General features: G+C 41.5%; 1 long non-coding RNA gene across 2 annotated transcripts in view; it reads right to left on the bottom strand.

The window, feature by feature from the left end:
• Positions 1 to 14,132: 14,132 nt before the first annotated feature.
• Positions 14,133 to 22,007, bottom strand: part of LOC142827255 (uncharacterized) — a 167,364-nt gene continuing 159,489 nt past the window's right edge. For both annotated transcript variants that reach the window (XR_012901856.1, XR_012901855.1), the window contains one exon: positions 14,133 to 18,573. This is a non-coding gene — a long non-coding RNA (uncharacterized LOC142827255). The remainder of the gene's footprint in view (positions 18,574 to 22,007) is intronic.

A 22,007-nucleotide genomic window follows, 5' to 3' on the forward strand; every position in this document is an offset into this window, starting at 1 on the left:
CCAGACACAATATTCCACCTGAGGCCTAATCAGCACAGAGTAGAAGAATTATTTCTCATGTCTTGCTTATAACACTCCTCTAAATACATTCCAAAATGACGTTTGCTTTTTTTGTAACAGTGTCACATTATTGACTTCCTGTTTTGCTTGTGATCCACTATGGCCCCTAGATCCCTTTCTTCAGAGCGCCTTCCTAAACAATCATTTCCTATTTTATATCAATCAATGCAGCTGATTGTTCCTTCTTAAGTGGAGTACTTTGCAATTGTCCTTATTGAATTTCTTCCTATTTTACCTCAGACTATTTCTTCAGTTTGTCCAGATCATTTTGATTTACAATGCCATCCTCCAAAGCACTTGTAATGCCTCTCAGCGTGGTGTCCTTCTCCTACATTATAAGTGTACTCTCTATCCCATTCACTAAATTGTTGACGAAGATATTGAACTGAAGTGGTATCAAAACTGATCCCTGCAGAAACTCAGGACACGTCTACACTACAACGTTAATTCGAACTAAGCTAATTCGAACTAACGGATCCAGAATAAAAAACTAGTTCGAATTAGCGTTTTGCTAATTCGAACTAGCATGTCCACATTAAGTGGACCCTGAACCAGGCTTAAGGATGGCCGGAAGCAGTGCCGGCAGGGCATCAGAGGAGGACTTAGAGCGTGGAGATGCTGTCTCAGGCTAGCCAAGGGCTGTGCTTAAAGGGTCCCGACCCTCACCCCGGACAGACAGTTCTCAGGAGTGCCCCGCTTGCAAAGCAGTCCTGGCTTGGAGTGCCCTGAGTGCCCACACTGGGCACATCACAGCACTCGGCCATCAGCCCGGCTGCACTTGCCGCAGGCAGCCATCTGGGAAGAGGGGGCAATTGGGGGGCTGCAGGAGAGCTTCCACCCCCAGAAGCCCGCAGAGCCAGCCCAGTCCTCCCCATCGGGGGATCGTACCCCATTCCTCCCTCACCTCCTTCCACTTACCCTTCCCTAGACCCTCTTCTTGATGTACAAAATAAAGATAACGTGTCTTCCAAAATGGAATCTGTCTTTATTGAACAAAACTGGGGGAGACTGGGAAAAGGAGGTGGGATAGGGGAAGAGAGAGGCTGGGAGAGGGGAGGGCAATTAAAATGATCAGGGGTTGGGAACAGGTCCCATATGAAGAGATGCTACAGAGACTGGGACTTTTCAGCTTAGAAAAGAGGAGATGGAGGGGGGACAGGATAGAGGTCTCTAAAAGCAGGAGTTGGGTGGAGAGGGTGCATACAGAAAAGTTCTTCATTAGTTCCCATAAAGAAGGACTAGAGGACACCAAAGGAAAGGAATGGGTAGCAGGCTTCAAACTAGTAACAGAAAGTTGTTCTTCTCAAAGCAAAGAGTCAACCTGTGGAACTCCTTGCTGCAGGAGGCTGTGAAGGCTAGAACTAGAACAGAGTTTAAAGGGAAGTGAGATCAAGTCATAGAGGTTGGGTCCATGGAGTGGTATTAGCCAGGGGGTAGGAGTGGTGTCCCTGCTCAAGGTTTGTGGAAGGCTGGAGAGGGATGGCACGAGACAAATGGCTTGGTCACTGTCTTTGGTCCATCCCCTCCAGGGTCCCTAGGGTTGGCCGCTGTCGGCAGACAGGGTACTGGGCTACATGGACCTTTGGTCTGACCCAGGACGGCCATTGTAAGCTCAGGGCTCAGGGTCGGGGGTCTCAGTGGACCCCCTTGATTCTCTTGCACACCTGCTCCTGGGTGGCCAGGCTGGCAGCTCTCCTGCCCAAGCCGGCCACTTTCCTGTGCCTAGTGTGGAGATAGTGGACGATGTCCACGATGTCCGCACTAGCCCAGGCGGGTGCCCGCCTCTTGCAGTCCCGGGCAAGCTCCTGGGAGCCGCCAGCCTGGTCCCGGGAAGAGGGGGAGGGCTGGGGGGCATCGGGTGGGTGGCTCGATCCATGCCAGGTGCAGGGTCTGCTGGCTGGGTATTGGCAGGCTTGCACCTGGCACGGGCACCGTAGCCAGCCCGTGCCCCTTTAAGGGGTCCGGGGCCGGGAGGGGGGCAGTAGAGTTTCCCTGGTGTTGGCCAGAGTGGCCACCAGGGAAACCTGGGGAGGGCTAGCCTCCCACTAGTTCAAATTAAGGAGCTACACACCTCTTAATTCGAACTAGCTAGTTCAAACTAGGCTTAATCCTCGTGGAATGAGGATTACCTAGTTCGAACTAAGCGCTCCGTTAGTTTGAATTAAGTTCGAACTAATGGAGCGCTAGTGTAGCGCCTATGAAAGTTAGTTCGAACTAACGTCCGTTAGTTCGTACTAACTTTGTAGTGTAGACATACCCTCAGTTGCTATGTAGAGCTGGAAGGGATTTTAAAAAATCATCATGTCCAGCCTACTGTGCTAAAGGAGGACCAAGTAAATTAGATAAGCATCCTTCCCGACAGGCTTTTGTCTAACCTGTTCTTAAGACGATCCAAAGATGAAGATTCCACAATCTTTCTTGGAAACTTATTCCAATGCTTACTTTCCAAAATAGTTAGCAAACTGTTTCCTAACCTAGATATCCCTTGCTTCAAATTAATCACTTCCTGTCTTTCTTCCAGTGGACATGGAGAACAATTAATTACTATCCTATTTATAATAGCACTTCATTGTCTCAGTTCCCCTTCAGTCTTCTTTTCTCAAAAATAAATATAATGAGTTTTTTAAAACCTTTTCCTTAAAGGTCAGATTTGCTAAATCTTTTATCATTTTTGTTGCTCTCCTCTGGCTCACCACCCATCTTTGTGTTATCCACAAACTTATAAGTATGTTCTCCATTCTATTATTCAAATCATAGAATCATCGATCTGGAAGAGACCTCAGGAGGTCATCAAATCCAGCCCCCCACCCAAAGCAGGACCAATCCCAACTAAATCAACCCAGACAGGACTTTGTCAAGCTGAGACTTAAAAATCTCTAGGGATGGAGATTCCACCATCGCCCTAGGAAACCCATTCCAGTACTTCATCACCCTACTAGTGAAATAGTTTTTCCTAATATCCAACCTAGATCTCCCCCACTGTAACTTGAAATCATTAATAAAAATATTGACCAGTACAGGATCCATGCCTGACCCCTGTGCAACCCCACTATATATATGTTCCCCTAGTTTGACTGCAAACCATTGATAAATACTCTGAGTATGGTATTTCAACCAGTTGTGCAAACACATTATAGTAATTTAATCTAGATAACATTTCACTAGTTCAGTGTTTCTTAAACTGTGTTTCCAGGGTATACTGGTGTGCCGCAGAGAACAGAGTTCAAAATGGCTGCCCTTAAAAGGGCAGGCAACCTTTATTTTTGCTCAATAACTCCCCACCACCACCACCACTTTTTTTTTTTTTTTTTGCTCAACAAAAAATCCTTGGTGCTCCTCATAAAAAAAATATTGTTTGGTGTTCCTCAGTCTTAAAAAGTTTAAGAAACACTGCACTAGTTTGTTTGATGAGAGTATCATATGAGACTGTTCCAAAAGCCTTTCTAAAATCAAGATATATAATGCTTCCCCTCAACTCATGAGGCTGCTAACTCTGGTCAAAGATATTAATATATTTCTTACTACTTACTCACTGTTTATAACTGAATTTCAGAAGAAAGTGTAGCATTTCAATCAAACTTCAATAGACCTTGCTCTGAAATATTTCAAACTGCCAACCTGTGTGGTCTCTGTGGTGGAGGCCACTCAACTGTACAGTTACCTGTCAGGACATATTTTAGCCTTCCAAACTTCTTGCCATGTCTATCGCTATGAGATCTAGATTATAGTCTGCTCAATTACGCTAGTGGATGTCATATATAACTTCACTGATGCCATTTACTGGTGGATGGTATATCAAAATCATTTATAAGCTACCAAAAAAAGAAAAAAATGATGCCTTTTGCTACTCAAGTGATAAACATTTATCTTAGTCAAATATCTGATCCTTTCATTTCCACAGAAATATAAAGCATCTTATTACTGTGTTAAGTGCCTGCCCATTCATTCATATAATTATTCTGTTCATTATAACAATAACTGAAGCCCCCAAAGAGCAATAAAATATCCTCATGCTGTAAGCAGTTATGAGCAGAAGTACTAATTTGAAAAAAGTATTTCTGGTGCAGTCATTATTTGTGTTTTGAAAGTGCAAGATGTTAGGAAAAGGAAACTATCTCCTTAACTGTTGTAAGTCCTGATAGCTCCACTGGGGATTTGGCATGAGTTTTCTTTAATGCCAAACAAAGTTTAACCTATCTAGATCCTCCTTGTTATTTTTCCACTTTCCATGTTTCAAAAATCTAGCTCCACAACCAAAGTTCAGCTCTCCTTTATCCTACAGTAACATTACAATCATAAGACATTGATCTTGGGCATCAGCTGTGAGATCATTATAAGTAATCACATGCTATTAATATTGCATTTGGACTGGGGCATCCCATAAATGGTTAAATCTGGACATCACACATCCATGGGGGGGAAAAGAGATTTGGATCTCACATTCAATTTTATGGACCATAACAAGACCTTGTTCCTGCTGACACAACTCCCATTTTGTTCCTCTAATTTCTTTGAATGGCAAATTGGATAAGGGTTTATCCAATGTTTGTCCAAACCCCCGTTATGTTCATAATTAGTAATGTCGGGCATGCATCTGATGAAGTGGTCTTTGCCCACGAAAGCTTATGCTCCAATAAATCTATTAGTCTATGTGCCACAGGACGTCTTGTTGTTTTTGCTATATAAAAGCACTGTCAGTAGCATTTCAGACATATCAAGAAAAGGAGCCGGTGTTCTCCTGGGTTTTAGCTATGTGTTTCATTGCCATGCTCTGTAGGAATATGATTCATGACTTTGATATGGTTACTAGCCATGTTTTGTCTGAAATGTTGGGATTTCTTCCCCCTGACTTACAAGGAGGGTAGCCATTTGGTATTTTGTCATTATATTTCTTCTGTTCTAATTTCCCAGCATAAAGATATGTTGCAACTAGTTTGAAGTAATAGCCACTGAAATATAGGATATCTAAAAAGTTTGAGCTAGTCACCCAACCAGGAAGCAAAAACAAAGTAGTACACCTCAAGGAACCAATCAGCTTGTGAGAATAGCTCATAGTGTGAAAGTTAATCTTCCTATGTATTGGGCAAATACTTACACATAATGAGTGTACTGAAAGAAATTAGATTTGCTTCATGAACAGAAAATGGAGCTAAATGAATATTAATCATGATGAATATTTCTGTATATAAGAAAATACTATTACAGATGTCAGCCTTATTTTCCTCTGACAGTTGAGTAATGATTTATGGCTCCCTCTGCTATAGCTAGCTTTAATTTCTGCACAAACTCACAGATAGCTACAATTTTTTTTAACACACATGGCCTACTATGTGGCTGTCAAACAGACATAGTTGTACATTTACAACCTTCAGTTTTTCCCAATGGCTCATCATGGACTCTCCTTTAGAAATATTGCTACGTTTCCAATGAAGTCACTATCTCATTTCTGGGAATTAATATTCCTGTCACTTTTGATGGGGTGCTTCTCTTCAAGAAGAAAGACCTGGTTCTCTTGGGCATTGTTCCAGGATATTTAGACCACTCATTTTTCAGAATCTGTAATGCTGTCAGGATTTCCACATTTTCAGCAATAGCCTGATTTGTTGCAACAACGAAGCAAGCAATAGTTTTAAAACCAGCTGTGCTTTTTCATGATCTTCAACTTTCCTCAAATATTTACAGTGTTCCTGCATCATTAACATTTAAAGAATGTGTTGACAGGAGGCTGGCAACTACAGGGCATTACCAAGCATATACTTTGCCTACAGCTTGCAGCTTATCAAACCTAGATGGAATCTTCGACATCTTACTAATACTCTAAGTTGGTGGTGTTTCTCTGGGGATTTTAGTAATGTCTTTGTTAATGAAGGAAGTAGGTCATTCCTCCATTTTTCTCTCTGTTCAACCTTTGTTTTTATTTTATCTTTTATTTAGTGGCTCCTCTATCATAATAATTGTGAGCAAACACCACAGAAAGATACTTAGGAATTCTGTTTTACTCTATCACAATCTTTACCAGAGCCACAAAGTAAATTGTCCAAACGCGTGAAGGGCCTTTTCCAGGACCACCAATGTGGGGTGGGGAAACAAACAGGGCAATTGACCTGGGACCCAGCAATTCTAGAGGGCCAGGGACTCCCAGCTACCCACACGGCAGCCAAAGCCTCATGCCCTTTAGGACAGCTGTGGGAGCAAAACGCGGCACATAGCAGAGCCCCAGGCCACTATGGTCTGACAGAGCCCCACACCAAGTGCTCTGGCCAGCTCTAAGAACTGGCTGGGGAGGGGGTGCCACACCTCTGGGCAATGCTGGGGGTTGGCTGTCCTGGCCCCACCCCTTCTGCCCAAGGCTCCTCCCTCTCCAGGCACATGGTGACCAGTCACCCCCACCCACGTTACCCAGGGGTCCGGCAATCCAGTCAGCTCGCGTGGCCTTTTGTATAGAGCATGTGAACTCTACACGGAATAACAAACCAAAGAAAAGCAAATCCACTGGTAAATTGCAGTGACCTACACAAGAAGGAGGCTCCCGCAGACTAGTCCCCATTATCTGATTGTTTCTTTCTTTGTGGGCACTCTGTTCTTTTTCACAATGAATTGACCATTAGTGAAGCAGAACTGTGGGCGCTCCCATACTGCAGAGGCTCAGTTTCATAAACTGAGTTCCACTAAACTCAGTCCCTTTACATCTATAACCAGAGTTATATTCTAATCTGCTAGAGGTAGCCAAAATCTTATCTATGAAGTCTTCTGTTAGTTCCAGGAGAATATACATCCCATCCTCACTGATGATGTGCCCCTAGTTTTAATCTACTTTAAATGCTGACCAGTAGGTTACTAACAAGTGACAGATAAAGCATCTGCGTAATACAACAGTTTTGCATAGAATGAGTACAATAACGGTATAAGTCTGATACATATCCAGTCATTCCAATAGAAAAATGGCAGAAACTTTTAAAAGCCCTTTTTATGCAGGATTTTGCATCTCTCATAATGATAGTTATTAGACAAACCTCAAGCCTATGGAACTTTTAAGGTGAGTGTCCTATATAATGAAAATAAATGTATACCATCAGGTGACTGTAGTATTTAAACAAGCCATCTTTGAGTGACATAAGTTACAGAACTGCTAAGCAACGGTAAACAACACACCCACCTGGTTCTTCTAATGGTGAATAACAGGACATTTTTAAATATAGCACAATGTCTGATGGTGAGCAAGAGTTTGTGCTGAGTAACTTTTAATAGTTACATGGAGCCTCAATGTTTCACTCTAGGCATCTTTTTGCCCACATTTCTCCTTTTACAAAGGAGAGGAATATACCTGGGAGAATAGACACCAGACAAGCTGAGATGCCCAGCAAATTGAGGGCAACATAAGGTGCCTTTACTAAACTAAGTGCTATCAACTAAAGTATCCCAGCTCTATTTCCTCTCTTACATTATTCCAGAATATTGACAGATCACAGAAAGGTTTTCTATCGTTACTATCTGTATTGTTTCCTGTATAACTCCTTTGCTGAGAAACTGATATCTGATGAATTTTATTATTTCTAGATCTGTTCCTTGTACATTGAAATCAATTTTTCTCAGTTAAACACATAATTTATCAACACCTGATTTTTTCCTTTGTCCAAAAACAGGTTTTGACAATAACAGAAGTTAATCATATCGAAAGAGCAGTCTGTGTTTCAGGCATGCAAAAGCATCAGTCTGTAAAGGCAAGTTGAATGCATGTCTCCCAAGTGGCTTTTTGAATACTTTACAGTGCCATATTAAAACACGGGCTATTTATGTCCATACAAGAGCTGGGTCTAAAATACAAAATTCAGAACCAGATGTCCATCCTCCCAAAGGACAGGAGTATGCAAACATTGGGTTTCATTTAGGGCTCTCAAGTGATTAAAAAATGTAATCATGATTAATCACATGATTACACAATTTAATTGTGTTTAATCGCGTGTACTGCTCCTTTGAAACACTATGGCGGTTTTTCAAAGGGGCAGCACTGTGGAAGCCCGGGATCAGATGGAGTCCTCTGCTGACCGCAGACTCAATGCAGCTGCCCCTCTGAAATGCAGCAGTGGCATTTCAAAGAGGCAGTGTTGCATGGAGCCCGGGATCAGCTGGCGTTCCCAACTGATCCAGGCTCAGTGCAGGACTGCCCTTTTGAAAGGCTCCTCCAGTGTTTCCAAGGGGCAGAACCACAAGAACCCGGGATCAGCTGGAGTCCCCAGTGCTCAAAGGGGCAGTGCTTTAGGGGCTGGCATCAGCTGGAGTTCTCAGCTGATCCCCGGCTTTGCGTTGCGCTGCCCCTTTGAAGGGCCACTCCGGTGCTTCAAAGGGGCAGTGCAACATTAACACCTGTGATTAATGCATTAAAAAAGTTAATGCATTAATTCTGCCCTGCATTAATCGCAGGCATTAACGCACATCAGTTGACAGCCCTAGTTTCATTTGGATCAATCACTGAGATGGAGTGGGGGAAAGAAACACACAATTTAGAGCCAGACATCAGTTCAGATCACTTCATGCAATGTTTGGATCCAGGATTTTGGTTTGGGTCAGTACTTCACATTGAAGCTATGGTTTTAGTCATGCTTATTAAGGAGCATGTCTGCAAACTTTATGCAATACAAATTAAAGGGGGAATCTTTATATTGCTATTTGCCATTTCCTTTTTTGTGCTCCATTTTGAGCTCATTTTTGCAGTGCAAAAACCCTAAACATGATATCGGAGGAAAAACAAATTCACATTCTAACGTGATGCACTTGCCCTTTACTTACATCAGTACCTTACAGGAATAAGAACACTGTACTAAATGCAGAGTAGTTTAATCCACAATGTACATGTAATCACATTTTAAGATGATCTCCCAGTTCAGCAGGAGCATTAGCCCAGCCAGCTATGCCTGCAGAATAAATTCTATGCTACAGATATCAATTACAGGCACTATTCATTTCAACCAAGTTATATCTTACCTTAATAAAAATGGGATAGGTTATGCAATATCAAAGAGCGAGGGGCATATAATCTTTATTGTTTCATTCTCAAAGACTGATGCTGAATGCAGGTCGAAACAGTGGAACTTTAATAAAGTACACTGCTCTGACAATGTGCCTGAGTTGCTTTCAACCAATCTCTCTGCAGTCTCCATTTTTCTGGTGTATCAGTGCACTCACTGCCGAGGATTCCACTGGGCAGGCTGGTGCCTAAAGTTAGTCATTGTAACTCTGAGCCTAAGTACCTTTTGTGGATCTAGCCCCAAATCTGTATTTGGATGTTTTCTATACATATTTCTAGACTATCTAGAAGTAAAATCTGCAAGTGGAAGAGTCAATACATTCAGACACTCCGTGATATTTTGGTGATGAGAACCATAAAAGTACATATATGTAGACAAATGTGCCCTAGATAGATTCTGATGACCATGTGGTATGAGCCAATTGCTTGGACACCAGGAAGTAGAGTCATGGCAACTATTTTGTTTTGGTCTCTTATCATTAAAACTTCTTATTTGTGTTTTTGTTAATATGACGTGCTCAGAGGCAACTGTTACAATGGGGCTACAGCTCCTTTTTGTAGACAGCTCCTTTTTGTGTAGACAGCTCCTTTTTGTGCAAACCCCCCCTCTTGCGCGAGAACAGTTCTTCCTCATTTTTTCAAGAACGGCTCTTGCACAAGAGAGGGGTTTTGCACAAAAAGGAGCCATCTAGGTTATGTCTACACTACAGGCTTCTTGTGCAAGAAGTCTTTTGTGCAAGAGTTTTTGCACAAAAACTTCTTGTGCAAGAGCACATCCACACCTCAAAGCACATCGCAAAAGCCATGTGCTTTTGTGCAAGAGAGCGTCCACACTGCATGGACGCGCTTGCGCAAGAAAGCTTTAATTGCCATTCACAGAATGGCCATCAGAGCACCTGTGCTTTTTCCCATAGGGATTTCTTGCTCAAGAAACCCCTGCAGAGTATCCACACTTGCCTTGTTGCACAAGAACTCTTGCGCAAAAAGGAGTTATGCTTTGTAAAAGGAGATTTACCTACACTGTAAAAAGCCCTCTGTTCTGCCGTTTTACTGCTGATTTACTTGCACAAAAGTGCATTTGAGATATGGACGCTCCGCAGTTTTTTGCGCAAAAACGTCCGTTTTTTCACAAAAACCTTGCAATGTAGACATAGCCCTACACAGCTCCATTTTGCGCAAAAGCCTCTTGCACAAAAATGGCCCCTAATTAATTATGTAAATGAAGCATGGAGGCATTCTACTCTGCACTTCATTTCTATAAGCTTTTGCAGAAGAAGTGTGCAGTATATACATAGCATGGGAGTTAGGTTGAGGGAAGTTAAGGTGGAGGGGAATTTAGGATGGAGGATTAGGGGATTCTTAGAATTAGCCTTAAAGACGGCATTATGCAGGGAGAAACTATACTTAGATGTGGTTTCTTAAAAGATTCTGTTTAAAATAAAAGATTAACTTTCTTTGAGTATTTGAGTGTTTTCACATATGTTTCAGGGTGAGAAATTGAAAGGGTTGAAGTCCTATTGCCTGAACACTGGATTCAGGCGCTACAAACAGATGTATTAATCCTGTCACTGAGACAGATTCCTTTTATAGCTTTGGATAAATTCCTGGCTTCTTTGCTTTGGTGTCCTTTTCTTAAAATATAGTTAATTCTCACTTAACATGCAAAAGGTGATGAGAACCAATGTTTGTAGAACACTTTAAGAAGAAGAAAACCACTATTATAATACATATGAAATATTATGGCCTTGTGCAAAGAAACAGGATAGCATTAGAATGTGTTCTAAAGAAAGAACTAGGCCAATTCTGTCTGAGATATACCAGCCAAATCCACTGAAATAACTGAGGATGAGGCAATGTAATTGACAGCACAACCATCACTACCATTTTGCTAATTGGTAGTGTGATTCATTTTTTGCCAATGATGCCTCAAGTCTAGATATAAGATATGAAATTCCATAACTTAGTTAATAGTTTAAAAGATAGAAAAATCCCTGAATGGTATATTGTTTTTTATAGACATAGTATACTATACAATATAGTATAGTATAGCCTTTCATCTCCAAACCTGATGAATAAGTAAATTCAGCTCATCAAACAGCCATCAGATATGTAAGCTGATGCCTTCATTGGGCTTCATAATGTGTAATAACAAAATCATTACTAGTACCATTTAGAGACTTCACAGAGGGGTGGAGATAGAGAACAATCCTTTCTAATTAAAGATGTTTGAGGTTTACCAGCAGAGGATGGGGAGAAGTCTGCTCTGTTGCTGCTTGTTTCATATTCAGATTAATCACTTTACTCTCCAGAGCTGAGAAGCTGACATCTTTCCTCAGCACCAAGTTCAATGACAGATTAAAAGAAACACTCTGGCCTCACTATTACCATTGTATATTTTCCCACAGATTCTATTATTTTATTTTAACACTAAGCTTTCTTTCAAACCATAAAACTGTTCTTTTTACAAGTTTCATTAGTCATTTTATTCCTTTCATAAGCAGGAAAGCTAGTAATCAGTCATTTCTGCAACTGAAAGGAATCTAAACAGGCTTAATTTCACTTCCAGATAATAAATTCTGATGGTTTCTTTCTGTAAGTTTGCTAATGTGTCTCTAAAAGTGTCAGCTTTGCCAAACAAGCACTGTAAACATATTTCTGAACTAACTCCATATTATACAGCTGTATCTCAGATGCAACTTGAAGTATACCCTTTGAAGTGCATATTTTAGGTCAACTTCTGTCCTCCACTGCATCCATGACTTCCATGTGGTTGCCTGGGTTAAGCAAAGGGCTGAATTTGGGACCAAATGGGTAAGCACTGTGACTGTGTCATAGTTAATGTGTATCCCAAAATACACATTAGATAGTGAGCTATTCTTGGAGGTGTGTAAAAAAATATATTTAGATAGAGGTTCACTTCCACTGAGCTTTGAGATACAAGTGGGATGTACACTTCTGTCACACCTCAGAGCAGCTGGACAGGTGTGAGACTAACTGAGGGCCAGCTTAAACTTAGCAAGTTTCCGAGTATGCACCCTTCAGCACCCAGTGTAGAAGTGTATATCTCAAAGAAAGAAGTGGCAGTATCCCAAAATAAGGTTTTGCCTTGACCAAGTACCTATACGTTATTTGTTTGGAGTTCTGTTTATTTCAGGGAGAGTTGTTTGAGTACCTTTAAATACTTTGGAATCATTCACTATATTTCTGCTATTAACATTTTCAATGTATATATATTTCAATAAAGGAAAATAACTATTAAATATTTTGAAAAACCACTATTTTTCTTTCTTGAAGAGAGGATTTTCTCAAAAGAAAAGCACTTTTGCTACTGTAGCATAACTCATTTCAGGATTTCCCCAAGGTTACCAAGGATATTGGGACATACCAGGGAAGGTGCACCTATGGGATGCAAAGCAATTTTTGAAAGAGATGAACTATAAGAAGAGGCATGGAGCATTCCATAGCAGTTACTAAGCAAACTCAGTAATGTTGGAGCAGGAAATATGTCTAAAAGAGTAGAGTGTAAAGTAAGATCATTAGTTATGAGAGATACTCACAGGCCTATATATTATAGTTTGTCAGTGATACCATTATCATTACTGTTTTACCTTTTTTACACCTTGGCTTGCTTGCCACTAAAAACCCATTGTTTACCCAAGTGCAAGAGTTCAAGAATTTTATTTACCCCTCAACCAAAATGACTTGGCTGTCACAGTAGGAAAAATAAAATGCTGAAGAACCTTTAAGACTTCCTTAGGTTTGCATTCCCATATAGCAAGATACATGAAGATAAAACCAATTATCAGTAACTTTAAGACTAACCCCCTCTTCGTTTTTTTGCAGGGATTACTGCCCACCAAAAGAGGATCATCAATGCAAATCAGAATGCTCTAGTAGAAAACTAGCACGTTTCAATTAGTGTGAACCAGTGGGTAATAAATCAAGGCCTGATAGCTCTCCAATAAAGGCCTTTACTTTGCATCTTTCAGGCCTGGTCTACATCACAGTGGAAGGCTGACTTAAGATATGCAACTCCAGCTACATTCATTATGTACTTGGAGTCAACGTATCTTATGTCTCATTTCTGTACCATCCACACAGCAGGAGGTCAATGATCTTCCCTTACTCCTTATGAGTTGTAGTAGTACCTACACCCAGGGGTGCATCCTCTGAGTTCGATTTAGCATGTCTTCACTAGACCCGTTAAATTAAACCCTGGATGATTGAATATGGCAGCATCAATCTTCTGCATAGCATAGACATGGCCTCAGAAAAAAATAGATAGATCTAAAGTCAAGAGGACTTTGGAGCAGCTAAACAGTCAAGAATTATTGTAATGTATTTACTAATTGGAAATAGGATGTAGGCAGCTGCAATTAACTGAAAAAATATAAGTGAGACTTCTGTCTGCAACATCATAGGTGAATATTTGTGAAGCTTAATCAACAGCAAAGAAGAAACCCTTTCAACTTGATCAAAATGAGTTTAAAATCTTAGCAGTAGCTTGTAGCAATACATCTCACCATGGTCTGTAACAAAAAAAAGAGCCTGAACAGATTTGTGTGTGTGTGTGAGACAAGTTAAATCATATGATGGGTTTCTCATGTGTGCAAACATCCATTAGGGATAGATTAAGTCTTCTCTCCTAAGGAAAAAAAAAATCAGATTACATTTTCTTCAATACATGTGGTGGTTCTGTAGCATATTTTCTGGTTGAGTAGGGAGAGTTTAGGTAAACACACATTAAGTGCTTGAAGCATAAGAAAGATACAGAAAGGTGAGATGAATTGTGTTATTTTTTCTCCACCTTTAAATGAATAAGTTCACACTTTATGCAGAAGCCATCACATTGAGTGATCATATTTGTAATCACGTTAACAGACATTTTATTCCCTTCCACACTTGGTGCCAAACTGAAAAAACAGAAAACATTTTCAGTTTATTTCAAAATCAAAACTGACTTTTCACATTTCTGAAACAAAAAATTGTTTCAGATCAAAAGACCCACCTAAAACCTAAATAAAATACTTTCTTTTTTAAACATAGCTAAATTTTGAAACAAAAAATAAATATTTAATTATGAAATGATCAAAACAAACAGTTTTGTCCATAAAAACCATTATTTTAACAAAAAGTCAAAACAATTTGCTAAATTTGACCCGAATTCACAAATAGTTTCATAATTCCCCAGAAAGAAACCACACTTGAAGCAAATTTACTATTCACTAAAAAAAATCACCCAGCTCTAACACAAAAAGATATTTTCCAGATAGGTAGATAAGGTTATTACAAAGGCAACATTTCATCCAGCACTGATATACAGACAGCTCCAGGGTGGAACAGTATTTCCTTAACAGTGCACAGCTGCATTATACAGTAAGGGCAGGCAAACGGGTCTCTGCAGCCTGGATCTGACCCACCAAGCAGGTGGCTCTGGGCTGTGGACACCCTGCCACTCCCCTTCCCACAGGCCAATCAGAGCCTGGGGGCAAGAGGAGCACTTGAAGTATCTCGCTCCCTGCCCCCACCCTACAAGCACCACACAGCCCTTGCAAGGCAGGGGCAGGGAGCACATGATCTCTCCTCCCACTCGGCAAGGGGCATGCACTGCTTTTACTCTAAGCGCCGTGCATCCCTTGCAGGGCAAAGGCAGGAAGCAAGAGACTTCACATGCTCCTACCGCACCCAGGCCCTAATGGGCCTGCGATTGGGGACAGCTTGCAAAGTCTCCTCCTGCTCTGCAAGTGGGTGGGTGCCTAGAGGGAGCCATCCATCAGCTGTTCAGAACAGCTGGCAGTTCTCTCTTGGTGGGGGGGAGGGCAGATGCAAAGACCTCAGTGCTCTCCCAACCCCAGGCCAATCAGGGTCTGTGGGAGGGGGAGCTCAGAAGTGTCCTGATCCTACGTCTTTCACCAGAGGCCCCATCCCTTCTGGGGCAGCCCTGGGCCACTTAAAAAATTAGTGAAGTGGTCCCCCATCTAAAATTATTGCCCACCCCTGCTATATAAGCTTATGACAGGAGATAAAACTGAAACAATTTATTTAGCAATGTGAGCTGAGAATGCACTTTGCCAGGGTATTGAACAGATCCGTTATGTAAAGCCCTTTCTAATGACAGGGGGAGTTTTATGTCTCCTCTAATATCTATCACTTTCACAGCTCAGTACTCCCTAATTCCAAAGGAAGGCTTCATTGCCAACCCAGAGAGGAAATTATGGGATTCCCTAGCTGTAGCACACCAGGCAGTGAATAACTTTAATCTAATATATAAAGCTGAATGTTTGTTTGTGCCTAATAACTTGGACACTATAAGAGCTACCACAACCAAACTTTTCATAGGATAACCTTTTATCTAGGAGAAGGTTTTAAGGTACTGTGTGAGGGAAGAGATGAGAGATGGACGCCTCTCCCCAGGGCAGCACGGAGCTTGGCAGTGCGGGGAGAAATGGCTTACTGGGGAAAGCGGCGGTGATAGTCACTCACTAAGGCTGGCAGAGGGACAAGGAAGTGGAAGGCGGGCTCAGGAGCCGGTGGCAGGTGCGCGACTCCCTTCCTCCTCCCTCCCCTCAGGCTCCTCACCTCAGGTATATCAACCGTCAACTTATATTTCAACTTATATTTCAACAGTGACTCTATTTTTCAGTAACTCACTTTAATTATTGATCCAATTATATTATTTTTCCTAAAAAAATGTATCAATACACAACAAATTGCATTTTTAGACCATTTTACAAAAATATTATGCCACTAAAAAAAAGGCAATTAGGAAGAAAGACTACAGGTGCAAAAAGAATGGCTTTATCAAGAGCACCTGAACATGTAGAAGAGAGGCAGATTTGTCTAGACAAGCAACGTGTAATACAAACAGAATTAAGGGCATCCAAGAATCAAGACCAGAGACAGACATGGCTCAAAAATCTGTAACTTACAACTGCAGCATCTAGAGCAGCCAAAAGTGTGGAACAGAGGCAGGTTTGCCTTGATAACCAATGTATAATACAAGCAACTTCAAGAGCTACACGCTGGTCAATACTACAAGGCAAGTCATTTTGTTATAATCTGACTGGTAATTATGAAAATTGGCCTCAATTTGATATCAGGCGAATGAACAAAGTATGTTTACATTGTAGTGCTCTAAAGTGGATTGGAGGAACATCAGGCATGTGCTGTTTGAGTGGTAAAATTAGCGTACCAATACTCCAACCTCCTCCGGAACCGCTACAATCATTGATGTCAGGATTAACATCCAGATCGAAACATTTCTTGCAAAATATCAGAAAGTACAAATTATGCTTCCAAATGACATCTTTCAGTACAAGCAACGAAATATGCGAGCCAGGTTTCATGCCTACTTTTAAAGTTCAAGGCCAGGTGTATCATCATATAGGATCATTGTTGCCACTTCCAAATGAAGAGCATCGATTTCTTCAGATTTATTTCATGGGTGATGAAAATCAAGAGACAAACCAACACTGCAGTAACATTTCTGGTACAAACCCAGACATCATTTTGGACTTACAACAAATGCTTCACCAACATAATGACTATGTACATATTTTCAAAACTGCTATTCAGAGGTTGACTTCTGATGAATACAAAGTGGTCATTCGAGCGGACAAAAGACCTGCTAGAGAACATGAGTGACGATTTAATCAACCTTTGATAAATGAGGGGGCGATTGTCATCGTGGGAAATGAATTTGAGAGATGCGATATCATCTTGGAAAAAAGAAACAATCAACTGCAGAAAGTGGCAGAAACTCACAGATCTTATGATGCATTACAATACGCTCTCATTTTTTGGCAAGGAGAAGATGGTTATCATTTTCAAATTATGCAGATTGATCCAATAACAAAAATCCCTATCAATAGAAAAAAAGTATCAGCAATTAAATTTTATGCTAACGGCATAATGGTGAGTGCAGAAAATGTTAATCACATTCTGAGGTGCTGTCAACTCTTCCATCAGTTTGTCATTGATATGTATGCCAAGATTGAGAGTGAATGATTACTGTATATTCGTTTAAATAAAAAAAAACCTTAGAGTGGATGCATAAATTCACCTGAGAGATGCAATGGCTAATGACGGGAATGCAAACAATCTTGGTCAGTAAGTAATTCTACCATCAACATTTACTGGAAGCCCACGATATATGCACAAATATACGCAAGACATTATGACATATGTCAGAAAATATGGTAGACCTATTTGTGATGTTCACTTGCAATCCTAAATGGCAAGAAATTCAAGCAGAGCTAATGACTGGCCAAACTTACTAAGATCAGCATGATTTATCAGCAAGAGTCTTTAGGCTAAAACTTATAAAGCTTATGGATACCATTACCAAGGGTCATGTATTTGGACAAACTCGATGTTGGATGTAGTCTATCGAATGGCAAAAGAGAGGCCTACCACATGCCCACATATTAGTATGTATGAAAGAAAAAATTAGGCCAGATCAAACAGATAGCTTTATTAGTGCAGAACTACCTGATCCTGAACAAGATCCTATTCTGTTTGACCTAATTGTGAAAAACATGATACACAGTCCATGCGGTAGTATCAGTCCTATTCTCCCTACATGGTACATGGAAAGTGTGCCAAAAAATACCCACGAAATCTTCTTCGAGAAACTCAAAACAGAAGAAGATGGATATCCTCTCTATAGAAGGACAAAAGTAGAAGATGGTGGTTTTACAGCTAAAATCAAGATAAAATTAATAACTCTTATCAAGAGATTGAAATCAACAAGTGGGTTGTACCATACTGTCCATTACTTTCTCGGATTTTTGCGGCCCATATCAATGTTGAGTATTGCAACTCAGTGAAGTCAATTAAGTACATATGCAAATATGTAAACAAAGGCAGTGACCAAGCGATATTTGGCTTAGAAAGAGATGGAGCAGCAATCGATGAAATTCAACGATACATAATGGGTAGATACATCAGCAACAATGAGGCAGTTTGGCGAATTCTTGTTTTTCCAATACATGAATGACATTCATCGGTAATGCATTTGGCTGTACATTTGGAAAATGGTCAACGTGTTTATTTCACAGAACATAACTTACAGAAGAGAATCAGTGAACCAAGTAACACAACATTGACTGCATTTTTTTTACTCTGTCAACAAGATGACTTTGCCAAGATGCTACTATATTGTGATATTCCATAGTACTACACTTGGAACCCATCACGAAAAGTTTTTAAATGCAGAATTCAAGGAACCACTGTACCTGGGTGGAACGGTGTGAAATGTACAGACGCTATTGGTTATGTCTATACTGTGCATCCAAATAATTTTGAATATTTCTTTCTATGGATTTTGCTACATACTGTCAGAGGTCCTACTTCTTCTGAAGCTCTTAGAACTGTCAATGGACAAATATGTTCAACATTTCGTGAGGCTTGCCAAATTAGAGGCCTGTTTGAAGATGATTCACACGATTGGAATGACACGATTCTCGAAGCTGCTGTTTCTCAGTCACCTGCAAAATTAAGAAATCTTTTCACCATTCTGATCACCACTTGCGGATTGTGTAATCATAATCAGTTGTGGGAAACTCATAAAGAAAGCATGGCCGAAGACATTTTAATGCAAGCTCGCAGACACAATCCTGGAGTGGATTTGGTATACAAATCTGATATTTTCAATCAATCACTGATCCTCCTAAAAGACAAACTTCTGGAAATGATTGGTAAAGATTTGAAGCAAGTAGGTCTTCCCACACCTCAAAGAGATGTGGGTGATCGATTAAGCAGAAAAATGGTAAGAGAAACTAATTATTACGTAGAAAATTTGGATCAATATATATCAACAAATGAACCACTATGGTCAGTGATCAAAGACATGCTTCTAATGCTATCTTAAACTTGGTTTATAAAAAACCAGAGGAATATTTTTTCTTGATGCACCAGGTGGAACAGGAAAGACATTTGTCATAAATTTACTTTTAGCCAAAATCAGGAAGCAATCAAAAATTGCAATTTCAATGGCTTCTTCTGGTATTGCTACTACTTTACTTCATGTGGGTCACACTGCTCACTCAACTCTCAAATTATCTCTTAATCTTTCACATACTGAAAATCCTCTATGCAATATCAGATCAAGCTAAGGTGCTACAAAATTGTGACCTTATCATCTGGGATGAGTGTACAATGGCTCACAAACACGCATTGGAGACTCTAAATCGAACTCTTAGAGACCTGCGAAATAACCAGGCAGTTATGGGTGGAGTTGTTGTACTCTTAGCAGGTGTTTTGACAAACACTGCCTGTCATTCCAAAAGGAACAATGGCCAATGATTTTAAACCTTGATTAAAATTTTCGTACCTATGGAGATGTGTGAAGACTAGAACTAAAAACCAACGTGAGAGTTCAATTGCACGGTGATGTGTCTGCTGGACAATTTGCTCAACAGCTGCTAACACTTGGCGATGGAAAAATACCAATTGATCCGACAACTAGACTCATCAAAATTCCAAAAAACTTTTGCAATAAAGTAGAATCTCCTGAAGCATTAGAAAACCGTGTGTTTACAAACATTCAACATCATTTCAACAATCATAAATGGCTTTGTGAATGTGCAATTCTTGCTCCTAAAAATATCAGCGTGAATGCCATTAACCTATGAATACAACAACAGCTTCCTGGAGAAGCCAAAACATACAGGTTGGTTGAAACAGTTGTAAATAGAGACCAAGCAGTGTATTATCTCATCGAATTTCTAAACTCTCTTCAACCTACTGGGATGCCGCCTCACAATTTAGTGCTTAAAATTGGTTCTCCGATTATTCTTCTCAGGAATCTGGATGCACTAAGATTATGCAATGGTGTGACGGGGCAGCACCCGAGCCCCGCAAAGACTGAGCGCCGTCCCCGGCGTGCTGGGGAGAAGCGGCGGCTCCGCGCCGGCTCCTGCTCTGTGCGGCTTGTTCTGCCGCGGGCGGGGCCGAGCGCGAGCCCACACGAGCGGCGTCCAGCCACACCACCGCGGCCCCATCCGGGCCGGAAGGACGGGACTCCAGTTCGGCCCCGCTGCGCCAGATGGTGCAAGCACCCGGCGGGACGACACCGCCCGGCGGAGGAGGCAGCCCTGCCCCGCGGCGGGAGACGTCATCGGGGCGGGAAGCTCAAAGGGAGCGCCGCCGCCGGAGTGGAGAGAGAGGAGCCGCCGGACGGAGGGCAGACAGGCGGAGGCATCTCGGGCCCCGGCTACAGAGACTCGGGAGACCCAACCACCTCGGCGACATGACAAGGGAGGTAGGAAGCGACCCAGAGCAGGGTACTGGAACCCGGGGGGTTGGTGTGTTAAGTGGGCCCTCTCCCCCACCAACCAGGACTGGGGGTAGCATCCCCCAGACCTTAGGGCCCTGGGTCGGGGCCCGAGCCCCCCTACCTCCCCCACCGGCGCAGACGCCAGTGAGTCAACCCTAATTGAGGACCGATCCTGCCGGACTCAGGGTAGGACACCGGGGTGTAGGGAGCACCAAGGACGAAGACCTCGGGTAAGGGAGGATGGAGGGGTGGGATCGCGGCCCTGCGCGGCCCGGAGGGGGTTGCCCCGGCGCCACGCCCCTCCACAAATGGGATGAGATTGTGTGTAAAAGAATTAATGCCCCATGTGATAGAAGCAACAATTTTAACAGGTTGCGTGAAGGGTGAGGATATATTTCTACCATGCAAACCAATCATCCCTACAGATATGCCCTTCGAATTTAAACAGCTTCAATTCCCAATACAACTTGCCTTTGCAATGTACATAAACAAAGCGCAAGGACAGTCACTTAAAGTAGCTGGAATTGATTTGAGACATGTTGCTTTTCACATGGACAACTCCATGTTGCGTGTTCAAGAGCTGGAAGTTGAAAATATTTGTACATATTTGTTAAGAATAATGAAACAAAAATATAGTTTACAATAAAGTTTTTGATGATAACATGTAAAATTGGTTGTTTTATACTTTTTTATATATTTTTTTTAATCCCTATAGAACTCAGTGCAACTTTTCGACTATTCAAAAAATGATAATGAACTACTGTTTTCCTAAATGTTGTTCCTCCACTTTTCCGAGCAACGCTGGGTAACTCCAGCTAGTTCAGTATAAACCACTGTTCGAAGGAGGTGCTGCCAGCTATTTGCTTCCCATTCTTTATATTTTCTCCCTTCCCTCCTTTTCCCCAACCCTAGGAACTGAATGCAACAGCTAACTAATATAATATGACCTGTCCTTTCATACATGAGGTATGTTCTCTCTGTGGCTATTGACAAAATTATCTGCTTTGTACAATGAAATCACATGCTACCTACATTTCTGTCCTCTGTGCTCCTGAAAAATGGTGCCCAAGGCCGTCTGCCAGTTACCCTTCGGAGCTGAAGGGACCTCCATCCCACCATTCACCATAGTATGCCAGTTCAACACTGAATTTAAGACAACAGTGTAGGTTTGCTGCCCAATTTTCTGGTTACCTTTTGGTTCCTAATCCCTTTGCGAGGAGATCAAATCACCACATCTCTCTTCCACTCACTCTAACCCTAACCCAAACCCTAATCCTAACCCTTCAAATACTTGAAAACTATCAACTATTTTAAACACTTGCAAGTAAAATGCAAAGTCTTTCAACGGTCCTGGACCCCTTTTCTTCTTCAGGAAAGAGGGGGAAATAAAGCCTGTACACAAAAAGTAAACAAGACAGTTTCAAAACAGGCTTATATTTCTGTTAGTAGCATTGCCTCAGCATGGAACCACCTTTCTCCATAGTATTAACTTTCACCTTCTCTTATGTGTTCCAGGCTGGCTGGCTGGGATGCTAATGGGCTCCTGCTGTTTTGAGGTCTGCTGTTTAACCTTTGCCTCCCCACACAGCCCTTGAAAGACTTGAGCTTTCTAGGCCAACCACTCTTCAGCTCTTCCAGGAACAC

The sequence above is a fragment of the Pelodiscus sinensis genome, chromosome 2, assembly GCF_049634645.1.
Source record: "Pelodiscus sinensis isolate JC-2024 chromosome 2, ASM4963464v1, whole genome shotgun sequence".
NCBI classification, from domain to species: domain Eukaryota; kingdom Metazoa; phylum Chordata; order Testudines; family Trionychidae; genus Pelodiscus; species Pelodiscus sinensis.